The sequence below is a fragment of the Triticum dicoccoides genome, chromosome 4A (assembly GCF_002162155.2).
Source record: "Triticum dicoccoides isolate Atlit2015 ecotype Zavitan chromosome 4A, WEW_v2.0, whole genome shotgun sequence".
NCBI classification, from domain to species: Eukaryota; Viridiplantae; Streptophyta; class Magnoliopsida; order Poales; family Poaceae; genus Triticum; species Triticum dicoccoides.
Window position 1 is genome coordinate 592,255,713 of NC_041386.1, and position 7,383 is coordinate 592,263,095.

Consider the following 7,383-nt stretch of genomic DNA (forward strand, 5'->3'; position numbering starts at 1 on the left):
CACAAAAAAAAAAACTCAAATGTCATTTTTTTATCACAAAAAGGTACACAGCTATAACATGTTCTTCACACAAAAATTTAGATTTCCTCGTTTTTTTTCTATTTTTTTCAATTTACTTTCACCTGGGTGCATGTGAGCTAGGGAGCCAACCCAGCTCAATTTTATAACTTCAGAATGATCAAAGTTAATAGCTGAAACCTGGCCGAAAATAGGATAGTAGTCAAGTGAACCAGTTAAAATAAATACATTCCTTTATTAGTAATGAAATATTGTTAAAAATTAATGATATACACTTAAAAAGTGGTTATAAAGATTAGTCAAAACACAAGACACAAATCAACAGTAACTTGGATTTGCTGGTATATTAACTCCCGACCCTATGCAGCTATACAGGTCAATTATTTAGAAGCACAACAAGGCGTTCTTAGATGTGGGAATCAGTAACCAGTAGTGGGAACATGTACATTCATAGGATGCCAAGTGCTATATTCTCATCTAATGTCCATGACTGTGATGTATTAGCAATATAAAATAACAGTTCTCTCCCAACAGCTTGTTCAGTAAGAGGGCCATTGAAAATGATTGCACAACAATATACCTCAGAACACAATCTTGATGCAGCAACATAGTTCTTCCCCCTAACAGCTTTTGCACTGCTTGATTTCAGTGGAGCTTTGCTATCACTGTCACTTTTCTTAACCTAAATCATTAAACAAAACTTATATTAAGATGCTGCAAAACTGTACCAAGGCAACCTGTCTTATTTCTCCTATTAATAGAAACAGCTGATGACATATTAACTGTACAGAACTAAGATGACATTCTAACACAAGGATACTAATTACTTCTGTACATTACCCACTCTTAATATGCAGAGTAAATTTCCCAGTTCTCGATGAAATGATTCCAAATGTCCCCCATTTATCAGAAAGGTGTGGCTACTTTGATGGATGGATCAAATCTCATATCTAGCTTTCCATCCTATAGTTATGTCCCAAAAATGGAAGGATCTAGGAAACTATCTATCTAGCTTTCTGACTATTATTTTTGAAAGCGGATCAAAGTGCTCTATCTATTCATCAAAGAGATGAGTAGAGTTTGATTATTGCGTCTTCTTGTATAGACTTGTCGCCAACCATCCAAATTCTGGCAACCAGAGACACCTGATAGGCTGATACCAGTTTATACTTTATACCAAAAGAAAAACGAACACATAAATTAATGTCCCCATTTGTCACTCCTACATCGGAAACTCCCAGCTGACAGTTTCTTGTTTGCAATAACCCTTCACTATTGTTTTCCATCACTTCAATGTCCATATGTGTGTGTGAGAGGGGTTTCCCAAGCAGGTCAGTGTATGGAGGATACAAAAAAGGAAAATACAGGGGCTGTGAGTGCAAAAAAATGACACGAGAAGATTTTTGCAAAAATCAAAGATATATAATTTATGCAATCTCCTCTATAACATAATGTCATGACAGACAACTAGTGTGAGCAAAAGCAAACAGTTCTTGGGCTTGTGATATGTCTGGATCCAAAATTTCGCATGGAACTAGTAAAAACGTAACATCATTGGGCGCCTACAATTCTAACACTAAGCTAAACATGAAATTGCAAATATTAAAAAGTGAAGTCATGAATGATACAATGGAACAGCAACAGATCTAAGCAATAGGATCATTACGTCCAGATGACCTCCGTGCTGGAAATCGTGAGCACCTACTTTTTGGATAGGACTACTGGGGCTTCTAAACTGATTTTCTCTCCATGATTTTGTCTCAACGTCACTGAACCTCACATATTGAATACTACGATATGCACTGAAGGAGCAGTAAACAAGAAATATGATTTGAGTGCACTCCAAGATTTCCATGATTCATCACATAATATTCATCACCAGGACAAGTTTATGCAACAAGTGCCAGAGATAACAACAATGGTGTTAGAGCATCAAGTATCAAGGTTTAAGAACAAACATACATTAGAAAAATAATTCACCTGGTTAGCTGGAACATTGATATTGGCGCCAACCTCCAACAAGTATTTAAAGCATGTGGTTAAACCATTGTTAGTTGCTATTGCCAATGGAGTTTCAGGAATTGTACAATTGACATCCGCGCCAGCCTGTGGGTGAACAGATATAACATAAAACACGTGGAGAATATGAAAAAGTATCTTCCGACATGAGATTCCATCAAGCAACCAAAATGTGCAGAATGTGAATTGCACACACACACCTTGACAAGAAGTTTCACGCACTCTAAGCAAGTGGACTCATTCATTCTGTCAGGAGTAGCATAGAGTGCTGTGGTCAGGGGTGTACCAAAGTCCCATGAGACTTTGTTCAGCTGCAATTTTATTTTGAAAAAATACAAGTCACTTCCCAGGTCCCATATATGTTGAACAAATAGGATTCTAGGGATTGTATACGCATCAAAACTTGAGCTATGCAGAAAAAGAAGTAAGCTCAAGTGGAAGAACATCAATTTACTAATTACATCTGCATGGTGCTCCAGCAAAATCTTCATAGCATTGAACTTCCCATGGGCTGCAGCGGCAACTAGAGGTGTCCCATGAGGAGAAGGTGCCTCAACATTAGCTCCTTTCGATAGCAGCAGTCGTGTAATTTCATCACAGCCTAGCAAGAAAGGAGGCGTCCACACCGTTTAAATAGTTATATCCTATCAGTATTCACAACATGTTGACAAGAAGGTTTTCAATTGCTGGACAAATTCATTTTGGGACTTTTTTTCTAAAGAAGTCATGTAGTGGAACCATCACTTCTGTATTATCACTCCCGGGCTGCATCCCAATCATAAAAGTTGGGACGGTCAACCTCATAACACAATCGGACAGCAACTCAACAGAGAAATATGACATCATATATATGCAACAAACTTTTACAGAGCAGAATGTGAAGAAATAGACACCTGTTGCTACTGCTTCGTGCCGGTGGAGGAACTTTTTGTGTTGGGATTAGCACCTTTTTCAAGAAAATACCTCGCAGCAGTCATTTCCCCATGCGCCACCGCGAAAGACAAGGGTGTCGAACCTGCCAAGAGAATTACAATCAAGCAATTTTAGTCAAATAGCAACCGGTTGGGCCTAAGAAATCTACTGCCATTGTCTGCACTTCCTCAGCATCATATCACAAGCAATACTGAAGACTGAAATCTCAGACACACACATTTGCAGGTGCATATAAACAAAATGGTATAATTAATACTGCATTCACAAGCATGTTTAGAAGGAAATCTTATAGTCATCAGGTCTCGCTATCATAATCTAATATTATGCAACAAAAATATATGAAGCGAAGTAATAAACTGAACAGTAAGATTTTTTTTTCTTCTGAATTTTGAACAGTAAGAATTTAATTAACTGGCCCTAGCACGAGCAGATGGACGGAGCATGAGAGATGAACAAATAAGGAAATTCCTAATGCCAATAATTCACATTCCATCTACGAATTGCATCGTATGGTATTAAGTAGCAGTAGCTTGGTTCCCAGAAACAAGAACTGGAAAGAAACATTGGAGCATTTGATTTAGTATTTCAGAGAGGCGTGCGTACGTACCAGAGCTAGCATCCGAGTCGACATCAAATCCAAGCTGCTCCACCAGGTACCTGCAGATGGCCATATCACCCGCGCCTGCTGCGGAATGCAACGCCCCACAGCCCTCGACCCTCACAGATGCAAGCGACTCCCTGTCATCCTTGTCCATGCCATTTACCAAGGCTTCAGGGCGACCCAGATTTCAACAGAACCACGTTAACTAAGGCACATCCTCATACATGATCCAATTTCCGACAAGAATGTTGCATGAAACAAGATCAAGACGCTCAGTAAACGGATGGTGAAATGTACAGAAAACAACCCCCACAAGAGGAAAATCAATCAACTAAAGCGAGCAGGCCATCACATAGCACATAGCAGCACCATCAACTTACATATCATATACTGCAACTGTAAGTAGCAACCAACCACGGCTAAAACCCTATCCAGAACAACGCCATCACGGAGGAGGATCGTACCCTTGGCCCGGCGCAGGTCGCCTTGCGAGCACGCGAGGAGGAACTGCATCTGCGGCGACCAGCCGCCGGTACCTGGGCGCGCGACGAGCAGGAAATTAAACCAGGAACGCACGCCGCCGTCAGGGAGATGGAGGATCGCGGAGCGGATCTCGCCCGAAATGGCGGCGCGAAACGGGACAGAGAGAGGGGGGTCGGTCGCGGCGCGCGGCACGTACCGACGTCGGTGACCTCGAACCCGTGGAGGGCGAGCGCCGCCGCGGCTCGCTGGACGTCCCTCGCGCTCGCCGCCGGCGCGGGCCCCCTCGCCCCTCCCCCTGCGCCGCGGCGGCTCTTCCCCTTCCCCATGGCGAGAGGCGGGAGCGAGCTCGAGAAGGGTCTGGAAGCGGGCGGAGGGTCGGGTTTAGGGGTGGGCGGTGGTGGCTTCGGTGGGAAGGAGCGGAAGAAGGGCGAGGGAAATGGGAGAGAGAAGCCCGCGACGCGGTGGATCGGTCGACGCGTGTCTCCACGGACGGTGGGGATGTGATGGGACGGGGTGCGGCACGTTTGGCCGTGCGGAATGAGGGGGTCGTGCGCGCCGTTGACTGCGGCTGACCTTTCTCCATCCATAGGAAAGGTGATGATACGGACCACCAAGCGTGCCATCACTGTACGTTAAGTCAACATCAACGCGCATTTGGGTCCACCACGTACGAAACGTTAAGCGGCGACTGAAGGGCGATCGCGAGGCGATCTCCTAGACGGCGCTAGGGTTAGGGTTTTGGTAACGGGGGTGGTGAGTTTACGGTGGTGCCTGGGGCGGCGACTGCGTCTCCCTCGGCGCGGACTGGTGTAGCCTTCCTCCTTCAAGGTGCGAGCCATGGCGGAGAAGGCGAAGGGGCGCCTTGCGGCGAGCCCGGCGACAAAGGCAAACCCGGCGGCGACAGCGACCCCGGGCAAAGCTACGAGCGGGGGCTCTTCTAGCTCCCCGATCACATGTAAAACGCCGGATCCGACCGCGAGCCTCTCAGCTAGGATGGGAGGGATGGTGTTGTTGGACAAGGAGGCGGAGGGTTTCGTCTTTGAGGAACCAGATCAGATCTTGCCCAAGAACATGAAGTGGTCTGCGGTGGGGAAGGCGTTCTCTCCGCGACCGCTTAACAGGACTGTGCTAGAGAAAATGATGCAGAGGGCTTGGGGTCTTCACCACGAGGCTCGGTTCTGGGACATGGGCGACAACGTCTTCGTCGTGCACTTTGGTAGTGAAGGGGATTGGAGGCATGCAATGAATAATGGCCCTTGGCAATATGATTTCAATGTCCTGGCCTTGAAGGAGTATGAGAGCAATGTCAGGCCATCGGAGATGGTCTTTGATCGGATAGATGTGTGGGTAAAAGTTGCTGATCTACCACCGGGCAAGAGGACGGAGGCGTTCGGCAAGGCTTTGGGCAATTGGCTAGGGGAAGTCGTGAAGGTGGATGTTGACAAGGACGGCATGGCTCGAGGAAACCAGCTGCGTGTCAGAGCACGGATCATGCTTCTGGAGCCTCTCGTGTGTGGCTTCCTCCTCAAAAAGTCTCAAGAGGACAAAGTGGGTACTTGGTACGATTTTCACTATGAAAAAATCCCCCACTTCTGCTTTGAGTGCGGGCGCATGAAAACGGGCGTTGTGTGCCTCTGGTTGACAAAGCAGCGCAATGGGGGGCTGGTTAAGAGCATCACCGGGGAGGAGCACTGGCTCCAAGGTGGAGGCTAAAGGAGGAAAAAACAATAATGCCAGTACTAGCAGTTTTATGAGTTCACAATCTGATGGCAACAATAGGGAGCAGGACAGCCATGCTCGCGCTCGTAATGTTCCAGTGAAGCGCAGTCTGAATGCGCAATTTGATCATCCCGGGGATGCCCGCACTGGTGGGCAGAACCGGCGAGAGAAGGGGGAAGTTATCTCCCCAAATAAGGAGAAGTTTAGGGGCGGCTGGCCAGAAGAGAGGGATCTGAGACATGAGATCGAGAGAAAGAAGGAAAGGGACCTCAGGGAACAGCTCAAGGCACAACAATGGCAAAGGGAGTATGAGCGCAAGCGATATGAGGAGAGGAGCTATCGGGAGAGGGGGTCCTCGAGCAGAGGTGGCGAGAACAGACAGGGATACCATGCTGCGTACCCACACGAAAGGAAGAAGGGGTACTATGTCCGGAAACCTCGTTAAGATTTTGATGACAGAAGGAGGAGGGGGGACAGCCCACAAGGCACACCTAGCTCAAGGAAAAGAAGCCCGCGCCAGATGTGGGTGCCAAAAGCAGATGGGGATAGGCATGAGGGAGATGAATCTTTTGTCAGTGATACTAGACAGAAGACATCCTCGGTGTTTGATCGGATTGAAGAGACAGACAAGGAAATGGCGGACCCTGCCACGGGGCGGGGCCGCCGAGAGCTATGATCATCTTGGCTTGGAACTGCCGAGGCTTGGGGTTGGACTCGGCGGTTGGCAAACTACGGGACCTGATTAGGTCATACAACCCAGAGGTGGTATTTTTATCAGAAACAAAAAAGAGAGCGGGAGCAATGGAGCGACTCAAGTGGAGTTTGGGGTTCACAAAAGGGGTGGCGGTGGACTGCAAAGGCAAAATCGGAGGATTGGCACTATGGTGGAGGGACCATCTTGAGGTCACAGTTAAGCCGTGGTGCCAATACTACATATATGCTACGATCGTGTCTGATGGTGCCTCCTTTAGATTCACTGGAATCTATGGAGAGCCTTGTGTGGATAAAAGAGCAAGGACGTGGGATGCACTACGATTCCTTCGCACCCAGGATAACCTGCCATGGCTTTGCGCAGGTGATTTCAATGAGGCCCGACGGCAAGACGAGCAACTTGGTGGGAACCAGCGAAACATAGGTCAGATGGAACTATTTGATGACTGCCCGACCGACTGCGGTTTGGCCGACCTCGGCTTCTCGGGATACATGTTTACTTGGGATAATAAGAGGGAGGGTGCAGAGAATATACAAGTGCGGCTGGACCGGGCGACGAGTAATGCGGAATTTGCTCAGCTATTTCCGGCAACTGAAGTGCTGCATGTGATGACCGAGGAATCAGACCATCAGGCACTTGTTATAAAAGCATTGAAAGTAAGCGGTGACAAAGGCGTGCGCGGGCTGCGACCTTTTATGTACGAGGCTGCGTGGGCGCGTCACGAGCAGTATGAAACAATGGTGGCGGCTGCATGGGGGGAAGCACATGCAGCCAATCAGAGAGGAGGCCGGCTTGCGACGACATGCAATAGCCTGCGAGCGGCCACGAAATACATGCAGGAGTGGAGCCGAAGGGTTTTTGGGTCTATCAGGAGGCAGATTGGGCATCTCAAAGGGCA

At 47.4% G+C, this 7,383-nt stretch overlaps 1 pseudogene; it reads right to left on the bottom strand.

Annotated features, from left to right (window-relative positions):
- The window catches only part of LOC119287083, a 6,215-nt pseudogene extending 1,934 nt beyond the window's left edge, over positions 1-4,281 (bottom strand).
- Positions 4,282-7,383: the final 3,102 nt, after the last annotated feature.